General features: G+C 40.0%; 1 long non-coding RNA gene across 1 annotated transcript; it reads right to left on the reverse strand.

Annotated features, from left to right (window-relative positions):
* Window positions 1-347: 347 nt before the first annotated feature.
* On the reverse strand, window positions 348-13,096 carry LOC139799771 (uncharacterized). Its single transcript, XR_011727460.1, has 2 exons — window positions 9,592-13,096; window positions 348-2,556 (listed from the first exon to the last, which is right to left on the reverse strand). It is a non-coding gene; the product is annotated as an uncharacterized lncRNA (long non-coding RNA).
* Between the last annotated feature and the right edge of the window lie 8,304 nt (window positions 13,097-21,400).

Here is a 21,400-nt window from a genome sequence, read left to right on the forward strand (position 1 = left end):
AGGAAAAACATTCTGAGCATTATTTTTCTTGGAATAAACTGGGCAGAAACTGAAACAAATCACCAGTGATGTGCTGGGTATTAATTTTATCACACAGCATTTGTGCGTTGGCTTTTAATTACTGTTATGCTGAAGACAAGATAAATACATGTGCTCTTAGGAGGATTTAAGGAAATGAGGCTAACTTGCAGCTCATTTAGGAATGGGAGAACAAAGGCTGAAAAAAGCCAGCTGCTGGGATGTAAGAGAGTCCCAGTGAATGCATGATCTCCAACAAAAGTTTCACTTCTGAATTTTCACCATTACTGCCAGTGTAAACAGCTGAAAGGTTTGTTTTTCTTTAAAAAAATAAATTCTCAGGCCCACAATAACCCATAGTAATTGGTTACTATGACAAAAGTGTTTGATCCTAGACAAGAGCCCAAATCAAAGGCTTAGATCTGTGTGAATCCAAAAAGATTGTCTTTACAAACTTACGAGATTCCTCTCCTGACAGATGCACAGATTTCACCAGGTGTATCCTCCTCAACCTGTCACCAACCCCATCTGTTCTATCTGCCTCTGAAAAATCAACACCTCTTGGCAGCAGAGGAATCACTGAGCACACAGCACTACCTGTTTGGGTTTCAACCAGTTTTATCTATCCAGGACTAAGGAAGCCACTTTGTGAGATAATGAGGCTAAACTTCCTTCTTTTACACTAAGACTGTAACATGCCCAAGACAAAAACTGTGTTACCTGAGCATCAGTAAAGGTTTTCAGCACAGCAGAAATGAGATGAGTTCCTGACATAAAAAAACCAAGCTGGGAATCCAGTGGTTTATCTTGATCATTTGTTGCATCCAACCCAATCTTCTTCCTGCCAGCTTGAGGAACAGATAGAATTTGTTCATGTTTGTCTACAAAAAAAAAATTTCTCCTGCAGGATGTTGATCAGGCTCTTCCAGATCTTCCAGAGCTGCTCGCTATGTTCTTCATTTTACTACATGAGCATTAGTAGTTTTATTACTCTAATTTCTGGGAGCCATTTCCTGGACATTGATTTTATTTTCTTGGCTGATAACAGAAAGTGGAAATTCCTGCTATGCTGCATTTGCATCTCAGAGACTTGGGTCTATGCAGCTTGGATCTGGTCATCCTGGGGATCAGCTGCCCTGGTGCATCAGCAAGCTGAACTGACATCGAGTCTTAGGTAGGAAAAGCAGAGGCTTAGGGAGGGATTAGAAGGAAGATGCTGTTAGAGCTTTGTTGCTTCATTGAGCCACACCAACCAGATGGAAGCAAAACATGAGGATACTTGTGAGAAAACCTAACAGCTACATAATCAGAAAGCACACTGCATCTACCAGGTGTGAGGTGTGTTAGTGCTTGGCTGGCTCAGAACCCAGGTCGGTTGCATTGTGAAAGAACAGACTTTCTGTTGAAACAATAGATTAGTGGAGAATTTCCCAGCTTGGGTGTCCTCTGCTACTACAGACACTAGCTTCGTGCCCCTTGGTATTGAAAAGGAGTCAGTGGTGATGAAATTATTTAACTTCACTATAACAGCTGCTCCAGACTTTGAGTCATTCTAGGCTTCCCCCAGCTTGGAGTGTTTGTCCTAAGAACATGTTCTCTCAAAGCAGGGAACCACTTTAAATTCAGTAAGCTGCTTTCTTCACAGATTTGAATGTTTTGGCAGTTCAGCCAAACACAGATTGGATGTGGGTGGCACTATTCACTGTGTAAATCATAGAAAGAAGTTTAGAAGCACATTTTCATATGCTTAATGATGTTACCCAACTTGTAACCTTAAGATCTCAGAGGCTTTCTTGTAGCAAAGGCACTCATACGACTTCGCTGCTGTCAACATCTGAAGACCAGCTCCATGAGAAAGGAGCTGCTTATGATTTCTTTCTCTTCATATGCTTTCACAGATATTTTCCACAGTGCCTGACTCAAAGCACAGTTTCTAGTTTCAGTGTGGAGCAGTCCCCAGAGAGACCTGTGAATCATTCCTGTGGTTAGTGTTGCAAAGATAACTAAACATAAAAACAGAACTAGGGAATGAGTACTTGCCTTTGGTTGGATCTCAGCACAGCCCTTGATACCACTGGGTACAGCATAATTCTTCTCAAACCAGCAAGAGGACTGTAAAGGTAACTCAAAGGCTTCTTTAATATTGCTGTATTAGAAATAATCACTTACTTTCCTGCCTCTTAGCTGGAGGTTCCTCCAAAGCATTTTCTGAATACCTGCAGTTAGAACTGATTATTTGTTAATCTCCTTGCTTAAGTATAATATTTCCATTTGTTTTTTAAATTCTCCCTGTTAAAAAAGCCTTTGCTTTCAGAAGGCTGAATCCTCAGTGCCTTGCTGCTGGTGTAGTCGTTGCTAGCTGTGCAGCATGGATCTGAAGCATTCACATCTGGCCAGCCTTGCAGATCCTGCCAGTCACACAGCGTTGAAGCCTGGAGGGACACATAAGCCAGTGCAGCAAGAAGGGATGGAGGCCAAGATGCTGCTGGAATGGGTAGAAGGGCTCTTACCAGGTTTGCCTCTCTGCCACCACATACACTGGGAAATAAAGGAGACAAAGGGATAAAAAGAATTTTTAGTGTTATGTGTTTTTATATACATCAATATAGCATATACATGATAGTTTTGAAGGTATCACATTTTGAAATTCTTGCTGTAGTTTGGAGCAACTGGTCCAAGTTAGGGAGAATGGCTCTTCAAAAGTGTTATTTGAGGCACAGCACCTCATTTCCAGCAGGCTGGCTGCAGCAACACAGCACTGTGACCTCAGTGAGAACCACCTTGACCTCATGGCCAGAAGAAAAATGATTAAAAATTGTTATTCCTGAAGGCACCATTCAGAACACTGCCAGACTTGGTGTCATGACCATGAGTCACAAATCTGATAAAGCAACTTAAGATACTGAATCATATCCTCAAGTTCTGATTCATTATGGGATTTAAATGCCACAAGTGGTGTCTTGGCCTCTATTCCACTATATATGAGTTCAGGTACCCTTCCAAAATAAGCAAGTGACTAAGAGCCATAAATTCAGTTCACCTTAACCACTATTAGTGCCCATAAAGACTATGCTTTAACTTTTCTGGCAAGAATAAGCGAATAAACATTCCTGTACATACTGCCTCCCCTCAGATCTCCTCCCTATTTTTCTCTGAGGATGCTAGAACAAAATTTTCCACATCTGCAGGATGGTTAATTCTCTTTCAGTCCAAAAGAAGTAAAGTGACCTTGCAGCTTTCATTAGCCAGAGTGGTAAGATTCCATTTCTTGAGGCACAACCTGCAGATAAATTTTTTGTGCCAAAGCATTTGGGAGAACGCAAGTTGTTTGCCCCACATACACTCTGAAGAGAACACAGGGCACCTCAGGAGGACTTCTCCAGAGCAGATCTGTAAGATCATGCTGCATATGTACACGGTCAAAGTACTGCCTTCATCTCCTGGGAGTAATATACTACTTGCTGGAAAGCAACCACTGCCTGTCAGACACAATGTCTCTTTCAGAACAGTATTTCTTTGTTATCTTTATTGGTGCACACCAACTCACTCTGTCCTTCACAAGGAAAAGTCATTCATGCTCTGGAGTTGGTACATTTTGAGCTGATGACCTCTTACTAAAGATCAACAACTTCTGGGCCTGTGTTCAACAACAGATGAACCAAGAATCATGGCTTGTTGAGTCTGCCACTGTCACTAAACACCATCTGCTGGATAAACTGTATTTGTATCTACTCCATGGAGTTCCTGTGAGTTGTGTTGCTTTTATTTAAACTTGTTTAATTTTGATAGACTCTCTCAGAGCACTGTATGTCCTCAGGATATAGATTCTCACATTGTTTTTTCTTCTTTTAGCAGTTCCAGTAATGACTCCCAGTTACTCAACCTTGTATACAGATGTGGAATAAAAGCATTCTTCTAATTCCATCAAGTCATTTTGACAGACATTTATCAACCAGCAAACAAGCAGAAGGTCCAAATGCTAAAGGTGGGCACTCACATCAGAAATTAGGTCTAAGATTTTTTTTTTTATTCTGTAACTATAATTTGTAATCTGTTCTGTACATCTGCTTACATCGCTTTGTTATATTAATTGTTTATTAATACCTATTAATGATATGCAGTAGTTGATTTCATGAGCTAAATCTACTGGAAGCCAATGTGATTAAAGACTAAACACCAAAGCTGCAGTTACTCCTCTGACAACTGAATCTAAGGTTTTCAATTTTACAATAGTTTCTGGAGTTACACAAATGGATAAGAATGGAGAGCTGGGTACAGTGATTATGAAGCACAACTTAAATAAAACTACATAAACTTAACAGACACCTCCAAAAAACAGCATGAAAATTAATAGGGAGATCTGCTTGAATCAAGACAATATTCCTTTTCCACCCAACTGGCACATTTCGTGCTGTCTAACTACATACAACTCCTGATCATTTTAAAAGAAGTAGAGACACAGCAGGAGTCTATAGTATGTATTAACAAGGAGAAAACATTCATAGGTGTCACCATCAAAGCAGCTTAGAATTAAAAGCTTGAATACATTTGCTTTTGAACTACTGCAGAGAGAAGTCTGGCAGTCCCTGGTTGGAATGCCCAGGTTGCAGGGTGCATCACTGCAGCAGGTGCTGGGCTCATACCAGATATGATATTTTCAGGAAAAACTCCAGAGATAATAGAATTGCCAGAACATCTGTGTAACAAGAGGTTTCAGCACAAGAGGATGAATAATTGCCATGTTGTGTGCAGGACCTAACTGGAAGGATCATAATACACTTCCAAAAAGTAGCATCAGAATCAAGAGGAGTTTGGGGAAAACAGAAAGCATCGATAAGGAGGTCATATCAACAGAGTTTATGTCCCCAAAGTGTAGAGATGATGAGCAAAAATGTCATTCAAGGTGCAGAATTTGGCTAATTAAGAACAGGTAAGCTTGCACAGGGAATCAAAGTTCACAAGAAAACTCCCTGAAAAGGCAGGGAGATTAAAGCTTTTCTATTTCTGTATAATGTTCTGTATAAAAATCCACCAGGAGGACAGTAACATCACACAGGATTCAATGAGAGATGGAGATGTGCACCAAGGGTCCTGGCAGGGCAGCCCTTCCCTGGAGCCAAGCGCAGAGCTGCTGGGATTTGGGAGCCAGGTTGGAAATTGTCCCTGCAGTTCAGCATGTCCGAGAGTGGCACCTCAAGGAGATTTGGTAATTAACCTAATTGTTTCCCCTCACAGCAAAAGCAATAACTGTTTAGTTGCCTTTCCAGGAGTGTTACCTGCTATCATCTCACTGAAATGTTATTCTACAAATAACTGCCAGCAGGAGCTTTCTACTGAAGCATCTCAAAGAGCTGGATGCCAGGTGACTGGAGGCTGCTTTACACCGTCCAGGCACAGAGCTGACAGGTTATGTATTTCAGCAGAAAAAGGTAAAGAATTAATTTTGAGAGTGGTGAGACACTGGAACAGGTTGTCCGAGGAAGTTGTGGATGCACTCTCCCTGGAAATGTTTAAGGCCAGGTTGGATGGGGCCTTGAGCAACCTGGTCTGGTGAAACTTCCTGGTTCTGGTCCTGCCCATGCAGGAACTAGATGATATTTAAGGTACCTTTCAACCCCAGCCTTTCTATGATTCAATTCTACTTCTCTGCTCTGCTCTGCTCTGCTCTTCTCTCCTCTCCTCTGCTTGACTTCTACTCTACTCTACTCTACTCTACTCTACTCTACTCTACTCTACTCTACTCTACTCTACTCTACTCGGTAGCCAGAGTGGATATCACTTTTCTCTTGTACTTTTAAACATTTCACTTTGCTTATTTTTATATTAGCTACTTCATTTCAAAGGATATGTGGATTCAACCACAAATTAGATTTTTTTTTTTTTTGCATTTCTAACTTGACAGAGAAATTCTTAGTTTTGGCATTGATAAGCTCTTCTTCCTAACAAAATAATTCACCACAAATGAATTAATATGACCTGAGAGAACAATGAAAGACAGTAAAAATTGCTTTTAAAAATACAGCATAGCATTCTGTCTCCCAAAAGATTACAATGGGATGCGTTTGACAGACACATGGTTTATGAAATCATTCTGGTAACAGTTATATGTACAAGAATTTTCAAACTCAGTGTTACTAGAGGTCAATTTTCATGTTCTCACTTAGTAGAAGTGTAAAATATAGGTGACAAATTTCATTGTACCCTGACAGTTTTAGATATGCAGTAGCTACAATATCAAATGTACATCTTAGCTAGAAGTGGCATTTTTAACATTTCTCAGCTGAATACACATCCTTCACAATGTTTTGTTCTTTTTGCAGCAGGACATGAAAAATGTACACCAGAAAGATGCCTCATGCTCTAACAAGCCATTTGCCGTGAGTCAAATTTTTCAAATGTTGCATTCTTTGTTATTTTGAATCAGTGCAGTGATGGAAACAAGCCTTGAGATATTTCTGGCAGATTCTAGGACAAAGGAAGTTCAAAGAAACTATAAAACTTCATGGTTTTCTATGTCAGTATTTCTAGTCACTTCCCTTTTCCCCTCTTACATTATATTCTAGCCCATTAAATGCTCACATAGTTTCAGTTTCCTATCCTCATCCTAGCAGGTGGCAAAGATGGGCTCAACTCCACCTGTATTCATCTTCAAGATGGTTTTCTAGTCACCTATAGAATCATGAAATTCTCAGATAGACATCATCTGAATAGTTAGTCTCACGTAGTCCTTGCATGCCATGTCTCCATTAGCTCCCCAAGAACTGTGACAATACAAACAGTGAATTAGGTATCTTCCCCTTGAGCCTTTTTCAAGACAAAGCCATTGTGTGAGGATAAGGGAAACTGCATAGCTGGCAGCAGATACACAAGATAAGATGGATGTAGGTACGTGCACACACACACATCTTTTAAAGATTCCAGATTTCTTGACACAATTATCTGCCATATCCTGAGAGATCATGACTTGGACAAAAAATACTTTTTCTGCAGAAGTTTAATATGGGAGTAACATATTTCCAGGGACAGTTAAAGAAGGAGGTTTGATATTTCACCTCGTGGCTAGAGCAAACTTATGGTGGTGCCTGAATTGAAACATATTTTTAAATTTCTATAGGGACAGAAATATAAAATCGGTTGTTCAGCAGCATGGTGCTATGTTATACCTCGTGTATTTTATTAGTGCTAGCAAACTGTAAAGAATTTATGGCTTTACCTTTTTTTGTGATAGTTTTGCATTTGTTTTTTCTCTATGAGATATTCCAAAACTATAGGGGAACATTTTGATTCTAGTAAAATAAAATACCTGAATATCTACTGACAGGAAATTGCAACCTAAATAGTTGCAGTTGGATGAGATGATCATTGTAGGGTCCTTCCAACTGAAATAGTCTATTGTACTAAATTATTTTGCTGGCTGGTCAGTCAAACCCTTACAGTCCATAAGGATTTGTGATGGCTCACAGCAGCCCTGAGAAAGGAGATTTCTTTGTGCCAGTGATCATTAGGGAGGCTGAAGACACAGAGTCAGCAGGCATTTTTCTGCCCTGCTTGTGTGGATATTGCCTTTGGGTCAATTAAAATTCAGTTGCTTTGAAGACAGAGAGACTGAAATGCTGTTATCCAGGCAGACAGACAGAAAGGACTAAGGAGCTGTACTTCACATGCCCTGGACAGTGAAGCACACTTTCCATCTGGCTAATGGAAATTCGACAGCAAAGGACAAGGGAAGGTGTTTCTGTCTTGAAAGAAAAGGTGAACACAGTGAGTATCTTGCAGAGAGGTTTGTGACCCCATGAGGACGTGGGTCTGGCAGTGACAAATCATTACTGAGGCCTTAATGGAGCTGGTTATACTGGGAAGGTTAGGAATTGCCTCTGATCAGCAAAGCCTGGAGACAGACAAACCTGCTAGTGCTTGTGCTGTGAGTCACCAGCTATAAATAAAATAACCCTTTTGTCTAGGTAATTGCTACAGATTTGTAAAACATCTCCCAGAATGAATTGCTTTGGTCTAGAATCCGGGAAGTGCTGGATTGTTTTTTGGTTTTTGTTTTTTTTAATTACCTTTTTTTTTAACTTCAGCTGAATTTGCCCATTAAAAATTCCACCACTGCTATTAATTACGGTTTGTGACAGCAGTATTTCCACTCTGTTACATGTATTTTTCAGAGGGGAAAAGAAGCCAGATGATCCAACAGAGCAGGGCAGTCATCTCCCCTGCAAACATCACTGCCTCAAGATTGTCCATACTGACAGAATATTAGTAACTCATTCATATGAGTAAGGCAGCGTCTAAGCAAAATCTTTTAGTTAAGAATCTGACAGGAGCAAAGTAAACTTTTCAACTTAATATTTGTAATTAGCATCTTTACAGTTGAGAAAGAAGCATCAAGATCGTCCTAGCATTTCTTCAGTATTCATTTGCCAAATGAATAATTTTTCTTCACTCTTATTTAAAAGACTTCCATTACTACATACCATTTTCACATTGAAAAATAAATCAGTGAAACTTTTCTTTTGCAGCACTTAAATGGGCTACTATTAGTTAGAGGACTGATTCTCAATTTTTCTAGAAAATTATATTAATTATCATTTGATCTCAAAAGAAGTTCCTTGGCCACTCATTGGGAAACTATCTCCCTAAGGTGCAACACCAAAGAGTCTTTTTGCCAGGAAATCTTCCACATTAGCCACTGAAGCAGCTACAAACTGTACTCCTTTCCAGCAGCCCATCTGATTCATTACTACCAGCTGAAGAAAGCTACTAGACTGAAGAGTTCATTGCATTTTTCAGCATGAGTTGGTTTTTTTGTTTAGTTTTTTTCTGATTCTGTGCAGTTGCCAACCTGTCTGCTGTCCCAAACATTATGGGGCTCTGACAATTTCTAATGATGACAAAATAATTCACTACTGTCTGTGTTTATTCCTCCAGGAAAATGCTGCTTTAGCAAAAGCACATTTGCAATGTGTGTGACCTCTGCTCTCCTCAATAATTTTTTCTGACAAAATGAAGAGACAGGATAGCATTCTTTATGGAAACTGCATGAACTGTTGCATCTTCCTGAGGCGAGAACCAGTAAAAGAATTCTCAGATTTATTTAATTCAGTCTTAAATGCATGGTTTCCATAAAGGTACCACACAAAGCAGAGAAGCCCAAGAGGGATAATTCATTCTAGAGGTGATGGCTAAAGGAGGAGCTGATTTCAGGTGGAATTGTGGGTGTAGGCTGCTCTTAAAGGAAATTCAATCACTAGTAAAAAACTGATACTTATAGAAATACTGGCTCAGAGCCATAGGACCACTGTGTCTACAACAGGAGGAAGAAAATAATTTCCTTGAAATTAGGTTTGTCTTACTGAACTTCTGGGGCTGGGCAGTTCATTACTTACACAGAATAGCCCCAAGACAGTTCTGCCTCTCCATGGTCCCTGAAGCAGGCAGAGACAACTGAAGAACTAAGTATCAACTAGCATTTTCCACACAATAAAGTTGGATAAAAATGTATGTTAAAAATCTCATACTACTGAGTGGTACATGCTAGCAAATAATGACTATTTAGTAATGGTCACTTACCAGTAAGATGTAGTCTGGTGTGACTGCTTTTGTCCACGCTGACCTTTGCCACATCAGGAGAAGAATACAGGAGAAGAATGCTGTCACCAGTGGTCAGGGCAGCAATGCCCATCTTCTGCATGGAGATTCAGCCGTAGCCATGTTCCTTGGTAGTTTCTGTCATCATTCTAAAAAGCTTCCATTATATTGTTCCATGGAAAAACTAAAATGATGAAGGAAAAAAAATTATTTCTGAATTTTCATATTTGATTAAAAAAAGCATCTTTTTTCCACTGTTCCTGATGGAGCATGGGCTGACACTCACCTGTTTATTCATCCAAGCAGCAACATCATTTATTCTTTGAGCATGAATGCAGTCTCCTGCACTAAAGCAGTATAATTGTTTTGCTTCGCATTGCAAAAGAGATCCATATTTATTCAGATTCTTATCTATTTATTTATTTAGGCTACTAGCTGTAAGACTTAATCTGATAGCACAAAATGCAGATATAGAGCCTACAGAGCACTCCTTAATCAAGAAGAGCTTTCATTTGTGTTTAAATAGTTTTAAAATTAATTGTTTAGCTATTGTTGTTAAACAGTGCTATTGATAACAAGATAAAACCTGAAAAATTAGACCTGAGCACGTTTCTGACTTTTTGGGAGAGCCCTGACTGAAGATCCAAGATGTTGCAGCTTGTTCAGACCCTGCTTCCTTAAAGGATTCCGAAAACACTTCAGTACAAAAGCACTTTGGGGACATTGACATTGAGTTCTGAGCTGAATTTTCTTGTGTGGACTTACCACTAATTACCATCCTGACAGTAGGTTTTGGGGTAAAAAAAAAGGAGAAAAATATCCCCACATAAATTCTGAAAACCAAATTGTTTTGTGTTCAAAATAAACTGCAGATTATCAGCTAATGATGTTTTAAGAAGCATGGGCTAATACTGAAAATAATGTCTGCAGTCTGGTTACACAACCCAGCTATTTTAATTGTTGCTATTGGAAGACAAGTATCAGCATACTACCTCTTAAATCATCTGGAAAATGTATTCCTTGGCTTTTTTTCCATTGAATGAAATGCTGTTATAAACAGCAAAAACAGCCCTACTTCCTTATATGTTTTCAGAGTGTCTTCAGGGCATTGCTATTTATTTTGCAAGGGCAGAGTAACTCTATGTTATTCATTTCACTGAATTTTTGAAAAATGGCCTACCAACCATCAGAATGACTGACTGAAGCACATAGTACTTTTGTCTATTTTAGGCTACAGTCACTGATATTCCAGAACTATTTGCTTTTATATCAGTTGTCTACTTGGCTATTTTGTCTCATTTTTGCTTTAGAGGCATCAGATTTGAACAAATTCTAAAATTCAAAGAAGATAAAAAGTAACAGCTGAATAAAAATTATTAGAAAAATAAACAATGAAAACAACAAAAAGATAAAATGTCATATTATAGTTTTCTCTGATTGCCAAACAGCACTTAAGTGGACTTAAGAAGTTAAAACACCTCTGAGCAACCTGATCCAGTTGAGGATGTCCCTGCTTACTGCAGGGGAATTGGACTAGGTTACTTTTAGAGGTCCCTTACAACCCAAACAATTCTATGATTCCATTCTGATGTATTTGTTCATTTGACCTCTCATCCCAGTTGCTATGTCCAGGTTCACTGTCCCAAAATTATGACTACAAGAGGACAAGGAGACAGTCAGGAGACAGCCATTTGCTGGGGCCTTTCTGGTAATGCAGACTCAGCACAGTTTTTTAGTGCTCATTTGGCAGATGTAGTCACTGCCAACACTGCAGAAAGTTCCTCTTTCACATCCTCTGGTGTGGACAGTCTGAACCATTCTTTTAAGACCTATGTCCATGTTGCTTCCCTCTCCCTATTGCCAACAGCCTCCACACTCTTTATAGTGCCTGACAAGTCCATAAGGTTCCACTGAATATATATAAGTGTAGAGCTGTGTCTATACAAGTGTACAGGGATGCACCAAAGCCATGTGCCAGCAGAGCCATGGTGTGTGTTGCCTGCAGCCTTGCTGCTGGCTCTGGAGTCCCCTGGGAGACACAGCCCAAGTACAACCATGACACACGGGGTTGTTGCAGAGGGCTGAGCCTCCAGGCCATGTGTCTGAGCCATGCCTATAACCTGGAATGTGTATGGCAGCCAAAGGGGCTGCTTGAGTTAGCGTTGCCCTGATCAACACATCCAACAGGCCTGTTCTACAACTCCAGTCTCCTTGTATTCATCTGTACAGACACTACAGGTTGAGACTTACACTGTGTGAAAAGATGAAGCAAAGTACATTTGAAACAAAACTTTTATCATAAAATGAGTTCGTGTTATAAGCTAGAACAGACCCTATGCAATATCTGACAACTCCTGTTCTGCCACTATAGTGGGGGCCTGGCAAGGGCAAATGAGCTGGATAAAATAAGAAGCTGTACTGATGGAGACCCATTATCCTCTTGAATAACAGCCTTGCACCAGCCCTGACTTCTGAGACATTCAGCCTAGATGGGGTGTTCACAAACTATAGCCAGTGTAAAGATAGTTTTAGAACTTCTGTGGCTTAATCTCTGTTAGACAGTCTAACAACTAACTGTGCTATCATTTATGCTAAACATTTAATTAAAAGCAATTTCAGATTATTTACTCCAGTAGTTCTGACCATGAAGGAGGTGATGTGCCAGCATCTCAGCAGTGACACTTCAAGCTCCTTGGAAGCTGTGGGGACTGTCCTCCAGCACCACAAAGTAGGCTGAGCAGCAAGGCAGAAGCAAAAACTCCCCAAATCTGGCTGACATTGCTCATGAGTAAAAGATTACAAACCATCTATTATAGGTAAAGGAACAGATTAAATGTCAGGGGAGCAGGAAACATTCAGATGCTGCAAATTCCATATCTTAGCATGAATAACAATACTTAGAAAAAGACAGACTGATAGGAAGAGAGGGATGGAAAAGAGCCAGTACGAAGTACAGACCAATAAAAACCACACCAAAAACAAGACTAAATTGTTCTAAAAGATGTAATGTGTCTGTTTGACAGCAGAGCTACTCAAATGCCAAAAGATATGGAAAGCGTCTTCATGTGGCTGTTGGAATTAATCCCTGCATCATATATGTCAAAACAGATTTTTCAAGTCTGAAAAGGTTTTGTGCAGAGGGTCAAAGCAGCTGCCCAGTGCATGACTAAATAACTGTAACTATTTGTACTCTCTCGGGTAGTCTCTGGTCTATATTACTGTATGAATGTAAAACAGCTGATGTTGTTTCAAAGTCATTCTTAATGATGCTTTTATTATGTATTTAGTTATGTTTAATATTTGAAAAGTTCTCCACTGTTGTGCTGGATTTCTATTTGGCCAAATAAGCAAAATAAGTTTGAAAAAAAATAGTCCTGAGTAACCTGGAGACTTTTAAAGTACTGCAGCCTATCAAAGAAAATAATAACAGATTTATCACAAAGGACAAGTGCTGAAACCCTTTTTTTTTCTTTTTTTTCTTTTTTTTTTTTTTTTTTTTAAGTTCAGATTTTGTCCCTCTATTAACTGAAAGAGAAAGAAATTTCTATGCAGGTTTAAAGCTGCATCTCTCACAAGACACATAGACATATTACTTCAGGAATGTGAGCACTTTTCATTCTCACAAAAAGGAGGAGCATTTACAGTTGATTTCAGTGGCAAATAGGAATACTCTGCATGTCTGAAACTCAAGCTAAAGCTGGTGATAAGCACAATAGCACCAGTGGAAATTAATAGCTGTGGATACACAGATCAGAGCAATTAGTACTGGGAACCAACCACCATACTCTTCATGTCTTAGGGGTTTTACTGACAGTGCAGCCCTGTCCTGTGGACTGAATGCCAAGTGCCCTCCTGGAGCTCCCTGTTGCAGCTGTGTGCAGGGGGAACCCCAGCCAGGCATTCCAAGACTCCTGTGAAGAGCAAAGCAGAGGACAGTAAGTCAAGGTGATCAGAAGACCTGCTTCAAGACCACAGCCTTCCTCCAAAATAGAAATACTTCTGTAGATGCATCTAATATCTCTGAGAAGCCAACCTACTTATAGATATGAGATTTTTTTTTTTTTTTTTGACTTTTTTGAACTTGGACCAGCCTTGCTTTGGCCATTCTGGTTTGTATTTACACACAGCAAACCTTCTCCTAAATTCTTGTGGTTCTGAGGACTCACAGCAAGATTCCAGCAAGAACTGATATTCTGTATCTCACAAAACCAAATGCTTTATCCCTAGGGAATTATGCATTACCTTAATAGCCTTAACACTTCATAAATAACAGCAGACTATGCTAGGGAGCCGGCATATCAGTAACACTTTTCCTTAGTGCAATATTTCAATTGAGAGTTACTACAAAAAAATGATGTTGGACTGGTGACTGTGCAGTAGTTGGATGGATTTTGATGAGATTAAGATTTAGAGAGATCAAATAGTGAAAAGATGCCCATGTAGTTTAAACTGTGATTGCTGAGCAGAACACAATCCCAACAATAATGCTGTAAGAGGGAAAACAAAGGTTGCACTTCCTCCCTCACTAGTAACATCAGTGATGTGGGACTAGAGCATGGCAAGAAACTAAACAATCAATTAATAATATTATAATAATAATAATAATAATAATAATAATAATAATAATAATAATAATAATAATAATAATAATAATAATAATAATAATAATACCCTTTTCGTAACATGGAGCAAAATTTCGTGACAAACAGGCCTGTACCATCTTGAATTGGTTTGTAGTTTCATGAAGATGAACCTGTGTGATAAAAGCAGTTCTTGCTAACAGAGCCAGCAGTGGGATTAGGAACAAGACCCTCGTGCCCAGAGGCAGAGGGTGGCTTCTGCCATTGTCCCTCCCTGCTCCTTGTGGCCTCCAGTCGGGCACGGCCAGTCTGGCCAGACTACCTGCCTGAAATGGTGGGGAGAACAAAAGCAACTCAGACTAAGGAACCTCACAGGTTATAGCATAGTGTCAGCAGCTAAAGCACAAAACAACTGTTGGTGGTTGCTGGTATGGGAACAATAAATCACTATCCAGCTTCACATTTGTTCCTCAACACTATATGAGGACATTGCCAGCCTGGATAAACAGATCCATCAGCAGTTTCCATGAGGCACATCCTCTGCCTGAGCTGGAGTTCTATCAACAGCAGAGGTGCTTGCACAGCAATGCAAAGGAGGCTGAGCAACAATAAAATGCTCTTTATTTCACTCATGTGGCAATGCCCCAGACTCTGGTCTGCAGTGGTCATCCTTTGCAGTAAGACCCACAAAAGAGCAGAAATTTTTGACCCATGTAAACTTTCAGTCACAATTAGAGGATTTTTTTCTCTGATTGCACCCAGATAAAATGTCCAAAATATCAACTGCTACCCGAGTGGTGAAACCTCCATAATTCAACAACTGATTCCTAACAGTGAATAGAAAGACAAAGAAACTTGGTGTATAATACACAGCTTCCTTACAAAAACAGCTGGGTGAAGGAGCAACTTATCACTATGCAATGGATGCTGGTTTTTCCCTTAGCTAATAGGCAAGAGGCTGTCTGGGGCATATTCCATGCCAGGGACTGGCCATGTGCAGGGACCCAAGCTAGAAAAGGATATGATCATACAGAGAGAGCAGCAGTTTTAAACTGCTGGAACAAGTCACATTTGGAGTACATATTGCTTGACAATTTGAGCAATGCAAGAGTGATTTAGTGTCACAGAAAATTCTGGATCCGCTCTCTTTTGCTAAATAATCTGTTTTGTCATTATTTCTAGCTAGCAAAATAAGTGACCATCAAGTTAAATGACTTCTGAGCCAAAAAATCTGCACTTAAGCATATATTATTTTCTTAAAGACTGGATATCTCAAATGAAAAACATCTATTTGTCCATCCAGCATCTTCCTAAGAAGGCTGCTTTCCTATACGCCAAACCAGCTAACACAGTGTGGATCTGATGAACCGTAAAAGAACAGAATGTCTCGTTCATTTACATACAGTAAACACATGTTTCATCCAAACACAATTGTGAAATAGTTTTGAAATCCTCCTTTCATTGCAGTTTGGAGACTGTTGGCTGACAAGAGTCCCAGAAGGTTGCATTGTGTCTTGTTTACATGGAAGGATCAAATTACAAAAAAATGTTTTGCAAAGATCGTTTGTCTTTTGTTTTCCTGAGCACTTTATTTCCATTGCTCTACTATTTCTAATGTAGAGCATCAAGTGCCTTCAGGAACCATCCAGTATAAACTTAAGCTTTAAAGGAAGACATACGTGAAGTCTGGCACACATAACAACTGTCTTTATCACCACAGTCTAGATAAAACTTAGAAGCTGGAAACAGAGCTGTCTAGCAGTCATAATTCTGTCTGCATTTATCTGGCACCCTTTCTCTTTCTTTTGATTAATTCTGTATTTTCTTCTCCAAATATTTTCTGAGATTAAGTACCTACAGTACTAATGCTGACATGCTGAGTAATCCTAATTCTGGCTATTTATGGGAGTAGGTGCTGAGATTGTGCAAGACTTCTAGAGGATTCAGTCCAAAAGGCAGAACAGGTACACACTGTAAAATCATCACAGTAACACAAAATCCATCTTTTCTGGAAAGCTATGTTGGAGAAAAGTCTGTGTATGTCAGGAAGCAAGTCTCAATATTTTCCAGGATGGCTGCTGCAGAGCAGTCCAGGTTACCAGGCATGCCCTAGGGAAACAAATCCAAACAAATCAGAGCTATGTAGATCAGGTATTAAGCTTTTACTTCAAAAGCAGAGTTTACTTTTGAAATAGTTACAGCTGCAATAAGCTTGGTGGTCTCTCCTTGGTCCCTGGTGGATAGGGGACTCCACACCATAAAACCACCACCCAGCATCTGACACAACTGGCAGCTGTGGCACAGGAAGGGTCCAAGACTGGGGCATTGTATCTGTATTACATCCTCACCAACAAAAAACACCAAAGAAAACAGCGCACTCTGATCAGAGGCATTCAGTGGAAAACCATCTCCATTCATAAAAGCAAATTCTATGACTGATCCAGTGTCAGCTCAAGCAGCTCCCACAATCTTTGATGTAACCTTTTCTCAATGAATTGCTGTGGTGAGAGCCTGTGTGATAACCCACAGTCAATGATAAATGCATCAAGTGACCTGGCCATGGGCAGGACCTGGTCAGATAGAGGCCAACTCTCAAGCACCTTTCAAAATGTATGATGCACAAGAGTGCACAAGAGTAAATGCACAAGAGTAAATGCACAAGAGTAAATGCACAAGAGTAAATGCACAAGAGTAAAACTGGAAAGAAGGGAAAAAAGGACAACAAACATCAGGAGATGCAGCCAGGCACATAATTTTTCATCAGCGGACGGAAGTAATGTTTTGTAATTTCTGTAATGGGTTCCTTTGATGAGCTTAAAGAGATCTGTTAATGAATTACTTAACTTCACATAATGTCCTTCTGGCATAGCAATATTAAACTGATCTGCAAACAGGTAAACTTAGAGGCTGGGAAAGCTGATGACCTGGCCAAATGTGTGCAGCCCTTTGGGGAGCAATGAAGGAACCTGAAGGCACCTGCTTCAGGGATGCACACAATTCAATGCCACTGGGAGAAAAGCAATGTCACAAGAGCTCACCTCTTCCTTTTCACCCCTCTCTGGCTCATCCATTCCCTTCAGGTCCTGAAAAGTTCCAGCTTTTGGGTGTGATTAGTTAAAACAGAACAGGTTTGAGGTGCTACCATCAGGTTTAGTGGATAAGACACCAAAACTTTGAACATCAGTGATCTCTTGAGCATGCCCACAGTGTAGGAGAAAATCTAACCCAGCCTAGCTCAATTGCTGAGCCAGGCATTTCATTTATTTCATTTAAAAATCTAATAGCAGAACTGACCATATGAAAAAATAAATCTATTTATTATTTGCTTTTACCAAGAGAATATGTCCTATAAAATAGGCATCATTTATTTCTACTGAAATTGTACTCATCTGCTTCCTTTTTCTGAATAAGATGTCCATTAAGTATTTATAGAACAGCATGAGTCAGAGGAAGCTTGCACAAGATTCATTGTGTGCAGAAGAGTGCTGTTGTTTTAAAGTCATCAACTTGGGAAGGCTATCAGCCTATTAAGAATGACCTGCAAAACCACACAAAAAAGTAGGTTTTGGCCATGATTAGCCCTCTCCATCCCTTTAGAATAATTGCAATATTAGATTTTTTTATTCCATGAGTAATCAGTAATCTCAGGAATGTTGATGAAAGCAATAAGGTTGTGCTGCTCAGCTATGGTGTATGGATAGTCATTGGTGGATCAGTTCTAAAAATTCTTCTGATCATTGAAGGCAAGTGGGAGCCAAGCAAATAAAGAGGAAATAGAATTTTTCAGCACTTAATCTGGATGTACAGGTCCTCCCAGAAGAAGAGCAATTTAAACATCTGTTACTGTCTGCTAAAATTTCCATCTTGAGAAATCAGTGTCATAAAGTTCTTCAGGAATGGAGCCCGTGTTGTGATTCAGTAGTTGATTCAAGCTGCACTTAATTAGAGCAAATCAGTGCTATGAATGTCACTTAGTTCTAATTCAAGTAGAAATAATGGACCTCAAATGTAATTTGCTCTACTGCTGATGATCACCTTGGGAGGTGCTTTCTAGGAGAGGTCATTTCAGACACTCCTCAAGGGACTCCTGGGGTTAAACACAGTTAGGGAAAATTATAAGGGATATCTTACTGGCAAGAAGTAGAAAGGTCAAGCTGAGAAGGGTTTTTGTCATAGTAAAATTCTCAATACAATGGCTGCACTCAGAGAAAATAGTATGACCATGTGCTCATTCCTGAGCAGACTGGGTGTATGGAACTGGCCCTACTACTAATAAAAAAACAGTTTCAAGACATTGGCTGTAATTTTCTTCTTCTCATAGCCCTCTAGCCATGTGGTCAGAGGCAGAGATGCTCAACAGAGACCCACCTGTTGAGCTGCATACTCTACCTGTTGTAGCTGTTGTCTACATGCTTTCAAATTATTATTTTCCAACACCTATGTTAAATAACCCCAAAATTTCAACTCCAGTTGAAATTACATTTCACAGAGGACCTTTAGGCCCTAAATTTGGAAAGATTTTCAGGGGAAATAAAACCAAGAGTTTGTTTTAAAACCTCACTTTACTTTTCAGACAATATCTGAAAATCTATTTTAGCAGTTTTCATCTGCTTTGCTGAACCATGGACTCAACAGCAATGCAGAAACACAGAAGCAGTGCATTTCTGTTTTATTTAATGTTTTGTTTTGTTTTGTTTTTTTTTAGAGCCTGACAGGACAGAAATAGAGCTTCCCAGTACTTTAGAAGCAGGAGAAGAAAAGGCCACTCATTACACACACTTCCACAGTTGCTGGCTTTGACAGCCACCACTAATGCTGTGCAGACCTAGCATTTTCTCTCCCCTATTGGCACCATTTCAGATGCATCTTTGGTTGACTTCTACAACTATTGTGGCTTAGCTGTGCAGATAATCACAGCACATGAGCAGAAAGATAAAAAACATAAAAAGAGATAAAACTATGTTGAAAGCACATCACAGTATGAAAGCAAACCTTTAACTTAATTTCTCTGTGGCACACCATAGCCCTGAAGGGTATCTGATCATGTTTTGTGTGCCAAAACCAAAGGCAGGTCACCTAGTAGGTACTGAAAGGAAAGAGGCACTGTATCACTTCTGACTGCTTGTGGTCACCCTACAAAAATCTCTGCTCATGCCTCAATTTTATCACTTTCATATTCTTAGCATATGGTTGCAAAAGCAACCATTGAATGGCAAGCACTTCCAACATCCCAGCTGGGAACCAGCATCCCTGTGGGTGCTGGGCACTCACATTCACCCAAGCTAGAGTCTTCCCAAGAAACCCCATGAACAAACTTACCCAGCCCTGTTATATATAGAAATGTCCCATTCCTTCCCTTTCTTTTAAAGTTTGTTTTGTTTTTATTAGCCAGCCACTCTGTGCAGTCCCTGCAGGGACCTAACCCAAGGGTGCTTGTACTTCACCCCTCCAGGAGAGGCACAGAATTGTTGGGTGACAGGACCAGGGAGAGAATAGCCAGAGCAGATGTGTGTGATTGCTCTGTTTTCTTCTCTGGACTGTGGGAGGCAGCCAGGGAGCAGAGGCAGGCGTTGGCTTCTCTAATATCAGCCCATGTTTAGGAGGCAACCCCAGCTCTCACACTAAAGAACTGACAGCAGGGAGAATTGTTTTTCTCGATAAACGTAGCTGGCCTCTTGTGTTTCTTGGGTTCAATACCTATGAATAATCTCTTTAGTGCTCTGTTATAGTAGTCTCTTGAGTTCTTAAGTTTTTTAGAGTTTTACTTGGTTTTCCTCTTCCTCTCGTTGCCTTTTCTCTCTGATGTTCTGTTTTTCAGTGTTTCTGTGACAGCAGTGCAGGCGTGGCCCAGAAATTGCAGTGTCTCATTCAGGCTTTACGTAACAGTTGCAATAGATATTGTTGATATTTCCCACTGTTTACAAAGAAAACTTGGTTTTCTCTTTGTGTTTTCCAGTACAGGACTGGCAGTTTACAAATGAGCTCTGGCTTAGTCATTTTTGCCAAGCCATTAGCTTTCCACTGACTGTATCCTAGTCCCAAATCCCAAGTGACAGGGAGCACATGACAGGAACAGTAACACCAGAAAGGGCAAATAATCTGCTGCTATAGAAGAAGAAAGTTACTTTTACTTGATGTAAAGGGTTATTGCAGCGCTAGCAATAAGTCCTTTAACATAGCAGTGTTGATGAAGGATTCTTTTCTTTCTCTAACTGGTTGTTTTCCTTTATATTTCCAACACTGATTAACAGGAGTTAAGTCTCTGGCTGCAGCAAACCAATAATGACATTGTTGAAGTTACCCTGACTTTTAAACACACTGAGGCTACCCCACCCCATATCTGCAGCCATGTATTTGGAGGGGTGCTCACCAGAGTTTAAACTGAAAAAAAAGTTACTTTGGGTTTGCCTCCTGTGTCCTAACCTCAGGGTGTGAGGCCACCACACCACAAAGCAGCCCAGTCCCATGTCACTCAGCTGCATCACTCTGCTCCTGTCACCCTGAGCTGCTCTGGGGTGCAGGGGCATGAGCCTGAGCCAGCCATAGTGAGATTTCCACCAAATCCTGACTCTTTTCACTGGAGATTTACCTCTCTACATACAAAGGACATCCTAATGTCTTTTGCCAGCCCTAGCATGGTGCTTTTATATGCACGTGCTTTGGAAAAGGGGCCAGGTGACATTCAGGGGAAGAAATGTGGCTGCACAGGGTATTTATTGTCTTTGTGTCAGTGTTTCCTAGCATTTGCTATAAAGGCAAGTGGGTCTGTTTCTCACATATGAAAGCTCTCCTAAAATTTTAAAGTCATAATCAAGAACTTTCTTATGCAATGCTTTTCCAGGCTATGAAAGAAGATTCAGTCCAAAAAGCAGGTATGTTGATCTGCTTTCAGACAGCTCTCCACAACACCCTCCTCATTTCTGATAGACACAATAATGATGCAGTACCAAAAACAACTGCCCTGCCTTTTTGGTGATGGATGTTAGTGGTCATAAACAATCACTGAATCTGTGATAACTAAGAGGAGCTTATTTTTCTGCAGTCCCAATAATGTGTCACACCACGATCCATTGCTGTGTTGCACAGAAATGAACTGGTCTTTCATCTTTTTGCTCCTGCACATTAGCAGCCATTTGCATTTTCCTCCAAACAATTTTATAGCCAGGTTCAGAGACAGATTCTTTACAGAAATGGTTGTTTCAGATTTTCCA

This window comes from Heliangelus exortis, chromosome 9, assembly GCF_036169615.1.
Source record: "Heliangelus exortis chromosome 9, bHelExo1.hap1, whole genome shotgun sequence".
Taxonomy (NCBI): domain Eukaryota; kingdom Metazoa; phylum Chordata; class Aves; order Apodiformes; family Trochilidae; genus Heliangelus; species Heliangelus exortis.